The sequence below is a fragment of the Carettochelys insculpta genome, chromosome 12 (genome assembly GCF_033958435.1).
Source record: "Carettochelys insculpta isolate YL-2023 chromosome 12, ASM3395843v1, whole genome shotgun sequence".
Taxonomy (NCBI): domain Eukaryota; kingdom Metazoa; phylum Chordata; order Testudines; family Carettochelyidae; genus Carettochelys; species Carettochelys insculpta.
The window spans coordinates 39363944-39377764 of NC_134148.1; the positions used below are offsets into that span (position 1 = coordinate 39363944).

General features: G+C 48.9%; 1 protein-coding gene across 2 annotated transcripts in view; it reads left to right on the plus strand.

Annotated features, from left to right (window-relative positions):
- Window positions 1-13821, plus strand: part of LOC142019525 (gonadotropin-releasing hormone II receptor-like) — a 70491-nt gene that overhangs the window by 28444 nt on the left and 28226 nt on the right. The window contains exons 3-4 of one of the 2 annotated variants that reach the window (XR_012647103.1): window positions 5960-6159; window positions 10851-11533. The exons of the other annotated variant lie outside the window; for it this stretch is intronic. The gene's annotated coding sequence lies outside the window, so the exon portion shown is untranslated. Of the gene's footprint in view, window positions 1-5959; window positions 6160-10850; window positions 11534-13821 lie in introns of those variants that run through there. 2 annotated transcript variants of the gene reach the window in all.

The following is a 13821-nucleotide window of genomic DNA, read 5'->3' on the forward strand; positions in this document are numbered from 1 at the left end:
TGCAAGTCGAAATCACATCCAGGGTGCAAGTCAAACACTTTAATGGGGCCAAGTCAGAGGGGAGGGGCTCATATAATTTTTATTCAAGAATGTTCAAGGAACTGGCATATGAAATTGCAAGGCCAACAGCAAGGATTTTTAATAAATCCATGAGCTGGGGTTCTATGCTGCGACTGGAAAACTGTACAGATAGTGCCTGTATTTAAGACAGGGAAAAGAGTGAAGGGTCTGTAACTCGCCTGGAATTGCAGGGCCTGTTACAGGAGTGAGTGGATGAGGGTTTGTGGCCTGTGATTTGTGGCCACAGCAGGAGTGAGTGGATGAGGATTTGTGGCCTGTGGGTTTGTGGCTGCCCCCTGGTTCCCAGCTCCCCGCCGCTCTGGGGAAAGGGAAATCACTCCTGTTGGGGCAGCAGTCACGTTAACCTGAGACATGCACAACTTAATTGCACATGTCTTGAGGACTTACTGTACTGTAGCCTGCCTGGGTTCTACAACAGGGGGCAGATTCTCCACCAAGGTAACCAGGTATAGTTTTATTGACATCAGTGGAACTTCATTAATATATAGCAGGTGAACAGTGGCCTTGTGTCTTGGTGTCTGTCACTGTCTCTGACTATGTTGCATTAGATTCCAAAAGTCACTGTTTCAGGACCATGCGGGACAGACCTTCTCTGCAAAACACAGAGAAGCTTATTCCACATGTGAAGAAAACTAAGCTGGATATTATAACCAGACTGCTGCGGGGGCAGGCCTGTCTGCTTGAGATTTTCCAGCTGTTCTCCTCTGATCCCCTCCCGTCAAGGGCAAAGGCAGCTGGAGATGCTACAGAGGATGCTCAGGAGACACACACACACACAGAGCTTGGGGGAAGCCTACCAGCACATTTGTTCTCCATTCTCTGGGGGATCAGACTTTGTCGTTGCCCTCAGGTTTCATCATCACTAATGTGCAATTATTGCAGCAGCATAATGATGGATTGGTCAGTGCATAGGGCATGTTGAATGCCGTGGGCTGTAGCACGCTGAGCTTCAGCCTGGCAGGTATTTCTCCCCAGGGAGTTCGGCTTTTTTTTATTTACTAGCCATAGAAGAGGTAATCAGTTCTCCACCTGGGCAGGGAGCTTTTGCTTTCCCACCAGGCATCCTTAGAGCTGCAAATTATGCAGCCAGGCAAAAGGTGAATATTCCTAAAGCGGAACGTGCTGATAACAAACCTGATATACTGCTGTCCCTGTGCCTGTCCAATGAGGGTCACGCGCACATTCCCCAGGGCTGCCATGGTGATGTCTCTCCAATAATGCACTGGGTTTGTACGCTTGTCTGCCTCCAAGGAGTTTGTAGGTGTTCTGTGCGGTAAGCAATGGCAGAGCAGCATACGCAGGAGCATGTTACCGCGTGGCGATGAACTTCTGCTCTACGAGTGAAGGTACTGTTGTTGCTAAAGTGTGCCGTGTCACCCGCCAGTGGCTGACGTTACTGAGGACACAAAACTTTGATAGCTGCTCTTACCACATGTACACGATCCTCCTCCTTCAAGTGCTTGCTTATGTCCGTTCCACACTAGGTGGGTGTTCTCCCCATGTGCGCCGGTGTCGGACGTTTTTCCTGTAGCTGTATCCGTAGGGGAGTGGCTCTGGCAACCCCTGAATTATTGCCACCAAGGTGCGGTAGGACGGGTGCTGCACACTTCCCACACCCTCTGCTCCTTCTTGGCCGCCAGTGACGGTGCATAGAACTGCTGACTTTGCTCTCCCTAGCTAGAGCTCCTCTGCTTGGCAGTGCTCTAGGTAGCTCCTCAGCCAACTGATGCTAGTTTAGTTAGAGTCCCTTGTCCCAGGTGGGGCATTTGCCTAGTAATGGGGCAAGTCCCAGTCCCTGGGTTTCAAGCCTGGTGTTTTGAGCAGGTACCCTGTGCCCAGGGGCAACCCGCACAGCAGTCTGCAGTGTCTCGGCGAGGGGCACATCCGTGATGAGTGCTGACCTTGCAGCTCATCCAGGCCCTGTACAAAGAAGGAAAGTGTCGTTCACTTGCGGGAATTTCTAAAGGAGGTGGCATTGTCCCTGGCAGAGGAGCAGGTGCCAGCCTCAAACTCAGGCACTGTGCCTGTAGTGTGCAACATCCCTCAGGGCTTTCCTCTGTCTGACACCATCCACCTTCACTGACCTGTGAGGAAGACTAAGGCTTCAACCAAGGGCCCCTCATCTCCAGCCTGAAAGGCCAAAGAGAAACAGGGAGAGGAGCCTAGATCCCCTGGGGGCAGCTCATCGCCTCTGCCAGGGAGTCAAACTTCCATTCAAGTGGAGCAGCCCAACCCATATCATCAGCAGTGAGCAGCAACCATGGCTTCCAGCACCTAGAGGTGCTGTCGACCCAAGGCCCTGTAGGCGGTGCAGGACGTTCTGGCTATGCCGGTACCACTGGCACGAATGCCTACTGCACTTCAGGCTCAAGACAAACCTGCACTGGGCACCTTCAGGGTGTCTCCCATCTGTCCTCGAGGGTTGGAACACCAGCGTTCTACCATGCAAAGCCACCAAGTCTCGACTTCTGGGAGACAGGCATTGCAGATTCCCCTTTGGCCTCCTGATGCGGGAGGGAGGCAGGGTTCAGGACGGTGCTCACTGATGTGGTAGCACAGACCTGCTGAGAAATGCACCCCTGGCATGGGAACAGCTAAGAAAGGTCAATGTCACCGAGGCCCCGGCACTGTTCCTGGGACTGCTACCCAAAGCATCGGTCATTGTCTTGTTTGGACTGTTCCTAATCTAGGTGGTCCTCATGGTCTGGGTATTCCTCAGACTGCTGGTGTCACTCCAGCTCTCAATCCTGCTCCAGACTGATGGCTGCATGAGCAATGCAGATCTGCCTTCCCTGAATTGCTGCTGGCTTCCCACAATAGGGGTTCTTTGCGGTTAGAAAGTCACTGGTGGGCCCAGAGCGGGTGTCGCGCAGAGAGAGGCAGTTGTGAGCCCTCTTGTTCCTGGTCACCCAGCAGTGCACTCGCACAATCACAGGCTGGCCTGGAGCAAGGGTCTCTGCCGCCCAGACAAGCACAGACCCCAAACCTTGTCACTGGAGCTGCTGGCATGGCCGCAAGGACAGCGTCTGGTGACTTGGTTGCCATGGAACCACTGGGGATTTACACAACAGCCGCAGGTTCCCAGGTCTGTCTCAGGGCATCAGAGAGATCTTTGGCATCTTGACCTCCTAGGTTAGCGTAAGCTTCTGGGTGAGAAGCCCCCTCCCCAGCCAAGAGCCCCTAACAGGCTCCTTAGAGGTACTGCAGAGTCAGGGAGTAGTGACTCAGCACCAGCCTCCTCTTCATCTTCCCCAGGTGAGGCCATACATGCTCCCCTCTCCCGGTGCCTCCAGATGATTCAAAGGTGCATCAGGAGCCCCTCAGACAGGCAGCCTCAAATCTGGGATGACAGATTGGAAGAACCAGCAGATGCCCTCTTCAGTGTGACTCAAAACGGCTGGATTTATTCAGCCCTAAGTTGTATTTCTTGGCTAACCTCCATTTGCGGGTGACTAGTTACTAGACCCTCTTTGGCCGCTGTGAACTTAACATGTGGTGGACCAGAGGTAAATTTGACAGCTCACTTCCCAAAGCCTTGAGGAAGGAGTTCAGAGCACTCCTCGAGGAAGGGGTGGTGGCAGCCAGGGTGGCTGTCCAGGCCGCTGCTAACACAATGGATGGTGCAGCACACACAATGACATCAGCCATATCGCTGAATCAGGCGTGCTGGTTCTCCTCTCCAGGCTTTCTGTGGAGGCTCAGCAATCAAAGCAGGAACCCCCATATTCAGTGAGTGAACCCTGATTGTGGAGTGCAAAGATACAAAGTGTCATGGGGACTTAAGGATTCCTTCACTACTTTGAAGACCCTGGGACTGTATGTTCCCAGATCAGCCGACAAGCAGTTCTGCCTGCAACTCTCTGCAGACTCGGAGAGCCAACAACAACAGGAGTCCCTTACTCAGAAGAGCAGGAGATACAAACAGCACCCAAACCAGCTGGAATCCTTGGCCCAGTCAGGCCCAGCTTGCCCCAAGCAAGGGGCCAAAAAGTCTTTTTGAAGGTCTGTCTGAGGGCCACATACTGGACTTACCAATGGAATCTGCCTTCTCCTGGTTTGGCAACTACCTTTCCCCCTTCTTCCTAGCTTGGACTGCCATAACATGGACCACTGGGTCCTGGATACTGTTTCCTAGGGTTGTGCCCTCCAATTACTTTCAATCCCCCCACAACTCCATCCCATCCCTCTTCAGGAACCCTTCTCATGGGAACCTTTTTGCACTGGAAGTTCAGAAGCTGTTGCAGATGGACAAGGTGGAAGAAATTCTGCCTGAGTTCCAGGGCTCTTGTTCTTGCCATTTCCTGATTCCAAAGGCCCAGGGAAATGTGTGGTCTATTCTGGACATGAGAGACCTCAACAAGTATCTGTGGATACTCAAGTTCTGTATGGTCTTTCTGGCCTCCATCGTCTCCTCTCTGGATGCAGTACTGCTGGGTTCTAAATCCAGATCTGAACTCTGCAGTCCCTCCAGAGTCTCCAGCTTCTATGATTTTCAACCAGCACAAATGTATTCAGTGTTTAAGAGACAGGAACGTGTTAGAACAAAATGTATGAAAGGTAGCCGTGTTAGTCTATCTTTGAGAACAAGAAGAAGTCCTGTGGCACCTTATAGACTAACAGATATTTTGGAGCATAAGCTTTCGTGGGCAAAGACCCACTTCATCAGATGCACCAAAGCAGGTCTTTGCCCATGAAAGCTTATGCTCCAAAATATCTGTTAGTCTCTAGGATGCCACAGGACTTCTTGTTTTAAAATGAAATGGACATTTTGTCATACACTTTTTTATTCTTAATAGTTTTCATCTGATAATGTTAAAGCTGGAATTAATTGAATCAGCATTTAGGCCAAAGCCAGATTTCCTCCTTAGGTCCTTAGAGACTGTCTAGGGCTTCAGGGTTTGTCTGCTCGGCCATGAGGCCGGGGCACCTGCTTTTCCTTAGTCTTCTTCCTGCTTGTTACTGTGAATTAACTCTCAGGGCACTTTGTGGTTTCTTTCTTCAGTAATTTGATGTAAGGAGTGTAACAGAATTAAAACAGTGGCATACCTATCTGAAATTTGCTTGATACATTTTCTGACACTGACCAGTTCCAAAACTTCCAGGGGGAGTGAATAGAAGAAGCCAGCTTCACAGAGGTCCACCCATGCCCTTCCCTCCCAGCTTCTGGCAGTCAGAGTTTTAGGATCACGCCGAGCCTAGTGTTAAATCCCTAACAATCTTGGTTAATAACCATTGATGGACCTATCCTCAATGAAAGTAGCTAGTTGGGTTTTTTTAACCTAGTTATGCTTTTGGCCACCACAATATCTCAAGGCAAGAAGAGCCATGTTGTCTGCTGAGATCACGTTGTCTGCTAATGAGGGTTCTATTTCACCTGCCTCGTGGGGATGTGTGAAATTGAATTATCAGAGGTCAACAGTCAACCTTTGTACTCATTCTTGCGAGGAGTAAGGGAAGTTGATGGGAGAGTTTCTCTCATCAGCCTCCCTCAATGAGGACAGCCAAGTAAGTCAATCAGAGATGCGTCAATTTCAGCTACGCGATTGCTGTAGCTGGAATTGCATCTCAACAATTGACTTTAAGGTTTAGTGTAGACCTGGCCTAAATCTTATTCTTTTCTCTTCTAGTTCTCATGCTGCACCCTGCCATAGTATCTGATCACCTGCTCTTGTTTTCTTGTATACATTCCCATTCACTCTGCCAGCCTACTCTAGGGATTTGATGCTAATCTCTCTGCTGGTGCTTGCATTTCTCTGTAAATTCCCCCCTCCTCTACCTTTATGCAGGAGAATACAGGATTTTAAGTGACAAAGGCCCAGATGCTTACATGAATTTATTTTGGCAGCCACCTAAACTAATGTCCCACTTGATTTCACAGCAAACACTGTTTTATAATCCGCAAAGAAAGCGAAAAAGAGGAAGACCTCGGACAACATGGAGAAGATCTACTCAGACTGGAGGACAGTAACTGGGGTACTCCTGGAGCCAGCTAGAAGTTTTGTCCCAAGACAGAGTGAAGTGGAGGAGACGTGTAGATGACCTATGCTCCACACGGGGTACAAGGGTTAAGTAGTACCGGTAATACAGTTTTAGAATACTGTTAAATCCATTCTAGAACTATGAGCTTGAGTTCTGACTCCAGGGAGTCATCCAGACATTTTACAGGAATAACTAATGCCAACTTTTTAAAAAATATCATTTGATACCCTAGCCACTATCAATGCTGTCCATGTTGTACATAAAATCCTGGAGCTGTCAGAAAGTCACCGGGGCTCACTGTGTGGTTTGAACGGTCGTGTAACTTTTTGTTCACAAAATTACTTTGTAACTTAAAACAAACAATCCTTCAGCACAAAGTCATGGCCCAGCTGCCTAAAATCTTTGGGAAAGTTCCAAAAAAAAATGTATTCCAGGAGTTGGCTTTTGTTGCACAAAAGAGGATTTACAAGCTGTAACTGGGAGTAAAGGAATGACCAGACAGTTCCCACTGGCAGGAGTTGCTTGTGAGTTAAACCTGGGGACCAAGGTTAAATGCTATTCAATTTGCTGTGCAACATTAATGTAACAAATGTGAAAGCGACCTCTGAAGTGCTAGAGGCACTGTGGGAGCTGAGACTCACTGGGAGGGTGAAAGATTAGTTTTAAGCTGGAACTGAAATTCAGAGAGACTTTGCCTAAGATGCCGACCAACTGAGGAATGAAGGTTCTGAGGAAAAAGCTTGGTAGCTGAGAATCGCAGGAGCTTTTTTCACACCAGTGTTACCAAAACAGAACATTGCAGGGCAGCTAGAACAGAACAAGCCGGGGGTGGGGGTCTGTCTCATGGCTGACTTACCTTGTTGCAATGCACCACACTGTGGCTTAAAAGCAGGTTTCTCGAAACAAAATAGGAGGGCAGCACTTTTCCGTAGCCGTTAGGAGTGAAATGTTCATGTGCAAGGAGGCAAAGGGGATGCTGTTTTAGCTCACAATCGCATGGAGAGACAAGATTTGCTATCTATGTCATACTGTTTTGGCAGGATCCAAAGAAGAATTTGACACGGTGGCTGGGTCTCTGGTGGCGAGGTAGCTTAGTGGCTAGATCACCGAGTAGGCAGGCCGAAACAGAGGGGGCGGGGTGCTGGCAACCTCCCTTCTGTGCACAAGGACCCTGAACCACTCCCTAGCTACTCCTTAGATTTGGGGTGTGGCCCCAATAATCCATATTCCCTGTTAGTTAGGGTCTCAGTAGATCCCCCCTTTTTCCCAGTGGAGTGGGATGGGGGCTTGTGTGCTCTTGTGGCTGCTGAGCAGGAAGACTGTAGTCCCTCTGCTGTACCCATCTCCCTGCAAGTCAGCCCCAAAATCAACCAGGCACCTGGCTTTCCTCCTCCCTCCAGGCCCGGCATTGGTTGCAGGCAACAGGGAGCAGGGCTAGCCGGGCCCAGAGGCTCTCTTTAACCCCTGAGATGCCAGGCCCTCCTTTCTCCAGTCCCTCACAGACTTTTAGCTGGATAACAAGCATACGCTCCAAAATAGCTGTTAGTCCATAAGGTGCCACAGGACTTCTTGTTGTTCTCTAAGAATAACCAGAGTTACACTAGTTACCTGTAAAAAGTGAATGAGTGTGTTTCAGAAAAATCACCCAAATAATCATTAGGACCCAAGACAACACTTTTCCTGAGAGCAGGTTGTCCCAGATCTGCTTCCTACTAAGTTATTCCACCATCTTCTGAAACAGCCAGTGCTGGTCACCTTAATGAGCAGATAATGGATGAGATGGGCCATGAGTTTAATCCTGGGAAGATTCATGGGTCTTGCATAGGAGTCTGGGGCAATCTTTGCATCTGGCCACCAGGTGGTGGCTTGCCAGGGGCTAATGAAGCCCTGGCCCCACCAGGGGTAACACTGAGGGGATGTCCTGATAGAAGGAGCAACCCATACTCACATCTCCCTACCACTGGAGTGGCTGTGCTATTTGACCCAGCAGGAGGCACAGGCTGTTCTCCGGGCAACTGGGCGATTCCTGGCTAGCTGCTGCCTTTAGCCTCTGCTTTCTTGGCTGACTGCTGAGCACTGCTTGCCTGGCCTATTTATTACTCCTGCTTTGTTCCCGATCCCTTGCTTGGGTCTCGTGCTCTGACTCAACTCCAGCTCTGAGTTCTGGTTTTGACTCTGGCTCAGACCTTTGGCATTGCTTCTGGCCTCTGACCACCCCTAGGCCTGACCGCGGCACATCCAGTCTGGCGATTCTTATGTTCCTCAGAGATTCTAGGTTTGTTTGAATTCAGTTGGAGAGGGAAGGAAGAGTCCAAGAATGCACTTGTTTGGTGCTCTAGGTGAGGGAGGGTTAAGAACAACCAAGCTGCATTTATCATCCTGGCCTAGTGGAGAGGGTTGATTTGCAGCCTGTGACATGCCCGTATGTATCTGCTGGCCCACACACATTAAGGCCCAGGGAAAGTTAGAATGAGAAAGCACGAAACAAAGTTAGACTCCCGTTACCCAGGGCAGGTATTGTGGTGATACAGGAGTTGCTTTTGGTGGCGTTGCGAGGAATATGACGGGGGGTTAAAATAACGTTCTAGATGGAATGCCTAGGAAGGTGCTGCAGGCAGCTGTACGGAACCCCCAGAACAGTAAGAGGGCCTGATTTTTTTTCACTCCATGTAGTGGGGCAGGTCTCACGGCTGTGGTGCCTCCTGATGCTCATGCAGGAACTGGCTCTTGAGCCTCTCGAGCGCCCTCACCTAGTCAGTGTCTCAGCTGCTGTACCGGCTTGTCTGTGCTCCACCCACTTACGTTGGCACCTGCGTCCCTCCCCATGGTACCCTTCCCTCAGGCTCCTGCCCTCTTGCACTGCCCCACACTCCAGGGAACTCCAAGCCCCTACAGCCACCTTGCCTCAGTGACCCACTGCCAGTCATCATCTAGCCACTTAGCTTGGGGAAATCTGCCATCTGAAATGGCCACTCATCATTGGCAAGGGGGTTGTGGATCTGCTGCCTTCTCCTGTCCTGGCTGCCTCCTTAGTAGCCTCAGGCCTTGTTTTGTACCTGCAGCCTGGGAGCTGGCCTGGCCAGAGCTCCCCAGCTCTGCCTGCCATTCCCCCAGCCCTGCTCTGCCTTAGGAAGCTCCTGTAGCTTCCCTGGCAGCCAGGTCTTTCCTGCTCCACAGCTGGAACAAGAGTCCTCTGTCTCCTCCCGCTCCAGGAGCCCTCATTTATACAGCTCTCAGCCAGGCCCTAACTGGCTGATAGGTGTCACAGCTGCTTGTTCTACAATGTCAGCCCTCTCCCAGGTCTGAGTTTAACTCTTACTAAGCCACTGCAGGGCAGATGCCGCATCACACTCCACTACATTAGCTGTAGGTCAGTATTACTCCATGGAAGACAGACATCACCTCAAGCTTGGTCCAGAAAGGTAAAGCCTGGGACTAGGATAGATGTTAGCCATGTAAAATCTGAACCCTGAAATTCTGAGCTTTCCTGTGCCAGGAATATAGAAAGGTAGGTAAGGACAAGCAGGCATGCCAAGTTTACATTTCGAAGGGCCCATGTGCAGAATCACTTCACCCATGAACTCCAAGCCAGCTCAACTCACTGGATTATGTCCTTCCCTTTCATTTCCAGAGCACCATAAAATATGTCAGCTTCACCAAACAAACAACAAGATCATTGTGAAATAATGTTCGTGGAGGTTGCTTCTTTAGTTTGCAGTGGAGGCCAGTCACTTCCCTGTGTTGACCTTCTAATATCTCATCCTTCTAAAGTGTCACTTAACTATCATGACTTCAGGCTGCATTTATGACTTACTTCAGAGTCATTAATTAAGGCATCATTCCCTAGAACACATGGAAAAACAATGTTTAGCTAAGATGGAAATTGCAAGTCTTGAGGAAGCTGACATGGTCATTTAAGACATTTAAACTCAGGCTATAAAGTCCTTCTTTAAAGAGAGATTTGGCTGAACCATACTGGAATTTATTTTGGTTTTATCATTATGTTAATCAGTGGCAGGGTCTGTTCCTTAGCTGGTGCATGTGGGCACAGATCTATGGACTTCAGTAGAGAGACACCCATTTGCACTTGCTTAGAATCTGGTTCATGGATTGGTCAGATTTTGGCTCTGAAGCCTGGAACTTTGAAAGGTTAGGATGCGAAGATTCATGTTGTTCTTGGTATCTTGGGTTCAATCACAGATATTCCCCTTAGCATCTTAACCAGTGTCATGTCTTTGGGCTTCACCCACATGAGGATTAAAAATGAGTTAAAGAGCCCTGTTTAAGTACAACTTCAAGAATCTAGTTTCAGCTAGATCAGTTTCTAATACAATGTGGACAAAGCTAAATCCCACCAGGTCTCACAGTGGCATGACAGCCTGCTACATCAGACTTCCCTGTGGCATAATTTTGTTTCAGCAGAAATCTCATTCGTGTTCCCTAAAATCCTGACCATTTTAGCAGCTTACCTCAGAAATGTTTTTTTTTTTCCTCAGTCTTCCTAGTAATAGGATGGGTTGAAGCTGCAAAATTCCAAGCTGCGGTATTCTGGGATCTTTTAGCTGAGGTGTTGGTTTTGCTCTTCATGTGGTAGAATAAGGCATGGAGTAAAAATACTGATTCTGTTGAAGTTCAAATGTTTCATAGCGGAAGATATTTATGATTGGATTTAAAAATTAGGATCTGACTGCAAAGGCTTCTTTGTGATAAATTATGAAGTTACAAAGCTGTAGCCAGACAGAGCCCCCCACCCCCCCCACCTTTGCTATACTCCATCTTGCTTTCCTTAGGTGCTTCAGGCACTAAAGGGTTAAAAGGAACAGCCCAGCCTTGGAATGCCCGAAAGCACAGATGTGCTTATCTCCCAGCACAAGTCTTCTGATGCTCCGGAGTAAGAGCCAGACTGACCCTGCATGGGCCGAAACCAGACAACAAAGGACAATGGACTAACAGACCTCCAGGGCCTCGGGCTGCCCTTGGCTGGTACCGGTGATTGATACTCCCACACTTGGTCCCAGACGGAGGAATCTCCGGCCCATTAAGAAAAAATGTCCTAAATTGTCTCCACCTCACAGGTGCTAACTAAGCCCTTGAACTCCCTGTGAGAACCAGCATCACGGGACGATTTAATTCAATTGGCACCTTTTAGATAAGGACGAAGCATATGTGACCCAAGAGGTATAAGAAGAGGGTCTGGCAGGCTCCTTTTTGAGCTCCAATTACCTCTGCCTGCCGGACAGAAGGGTGTTTGCCTCCCGAGGTCTCAGGGGACGCCCATTTCCTCGTAAAGACTTCTTCCCAAGGGCTTGAGAGAAGATGCTGACCACGCCATGTTGGTAACGCAGGGGTGAGAATAAGACCTGCTAGGTATTTTACCTTTTGCTTTTGCATGCATATAACAAATATAGATCTATGAATTAAAGTGTAATTAAAGTGTATGCTAGCTATTTGTAATCCAAGTATAAACCTTGTAACCATAAAGGCTTAACTCTTTTAGTTAAATAAACAAGTAACTGGTTAAGTGGTAACCTGACTCTCCCGTTACTGTGCAAACCGAACACAAAACAAAGAGCCCAGCTGCTTTTCAGCTGTAACAGTTTGGTCACTAGCGGGGCATACTGAGAGCTGAGCGCTGAGTTGTGCTGCCTCCATGGAGCAGACTCTTGGGGCATCCGTCAGCCTTCCTGGCTGCCCGCTGCGAAGGGACCTCGTCCTACCAGTTAAAGACTTGGGTGTTAGGACCCTGGGGCATCCGTCAGCCTGCCCGGGCTGCCTGCTGCGAAGGGACTGCATCCTAGCACTTAAAGACTCGGATGAAAACAAGGGCATAGTTGGTATCTCACCCGACCATCAGCTAACAAAAGCGCATGTCTTTAGGTGCACATATCCAGAATCAGCACATGCATTCAGAACTCAGGTTCGCAACACCTATTATGACCCAGTATAGCAGGATTGTGAGTTTCAGTCCTTGTCTCCGGTGGCTCTGTGTTTCAGAGGCTTGAGTGACCAAGCATTTGTCTGGCAAGATCCCCTTGCTCTTGACTCACTGAGTCTGTCACAGATCAGACAGGGTTTGTTCTGAAAGTAGGACCGATGCATGGGTTTAACAGGAGCATGAGCCCAAATATTCTGCCCATCACCATCTTCCCAAGCAGTGTCACTCACCACTGATTATAGGCCTTGTCAGTGAGACAGTAACACTAGCTTTCTAGCCCGGCTCTGTCTGGAGTACATGCTGTGTATGACCTCATGAGCAGCTTGCCAGATGCACAACTGCTCCATCTTTTGGTAGCCCAGTTGCTGCTTAAACGGACAACCTGGTTAAGTAACTGTGAGAGTGGTGGTGAAAGCCACTTGTGCAAGTATCTCTTTCCCGTAAAGAGATCCAACAGGAGGGAACGATTTCCATGCAGTGCGTCTTAGTTTATTGTGAACAGTTCAATCAGGGCATCAACCAAACCTGACAACCACCATCCTTAGCTTCTTAGCGCTAGGCCCAGCCTCGCAGGCAAGACAAAGATGGGAACAATACACTCCTGATATCAAGACTAGGCTTCACACCTTGCATGTTTTCCCCATGGCTCGCTGATGAAGTGCTTTTAGCCTGGTAATGATGTTTCAGTGAAGATCAGCTAGAATTTTAAACTCCTACCCTCATGCACCTTCCTAACCAACATGGAAGGAAAGAGCAGAGAAGCTTCACAGCAGGCGGGTCTGGGCTCCTGGTTGATAGAGATTTCAAGCAGATGAGGAATGTATACTGTGCCTCAAAGCCAGCATCTGGGTTATTCATCAAACTTCTTTAAAACAGATTTGGAGCTGGTGAACAAGAAGAGCCCAGTGGTCTCTCGTGAAGGAACAGAAGGGAGAAGGAAAGGATACATTTGTTTTCTAATTTTATGAACTCATAATTTCTAATCTTTGGTGTTGTCTAGCACTGAACAGGCCAATGCTTGGATGCAGCAAGAGAAAGTAACGTAAACACTGGTTCATTTAAGTATACTGTTGTGGCACTGTTTGCAAGAAACTGTGAGTTTCTTCCATTGCAGAAATGGCTTTTATATGCCTTTGAGCCCTTTGATATTGGCTTGATCAAGTTGGGTGCCGCTCTGGTTTCCTGGCATAAGTTAGAGCAGCCTGAAAACCCGAGGAGTTATTGCAGCAGCAAGAGTGTGGCAGGAGTGGGCAGGAAATCCTCTCTCCAGCCACAACTTCCACACCAGCTACAGGCTGTGGAGTGTGAGGCTATACTACCAGATACACCCTCTACACAGTGGAAAGGGGTAGCTCAGCGGTTTGAGCAGTGGCCCGCTAAACCCAGGGTTGTGAGCTCCATCTTTGAGGGGGCCATTTAGAGGTCTGGGGAAAATAGATTTAAAAAAAAAATCTGTCAGGGATGGTGCTTGTTCTTGCTAAGGGGACAGGGGCCTGGACTTGACCTCCCAAGGTCTCTTCCAGCTCTATGAGTTGTGTATCTCCATATATTCATATTCACAAGAGCAGTGGTTTTCAAATGACAGGTTCTGGAATGCCTGGCATTGGGTTGCCTTGCTGTAGGGTGATCAGCTGACCAGAGGGGATGCTAAGGCAGGTTTCCATTCCTGCATGTCCTGGACTATACTGTATCCTACATTGTCCATGGACTACACTGCTTCCTGGAAGTGGCCAGAAACAGGTCCGGCTCTGAGGTGGGGATGCCATGAGGCTCTGTGTGGTGCTCCCCACCCCAAGCACCAGCTCATCACTCCCATTGGCCTAGAA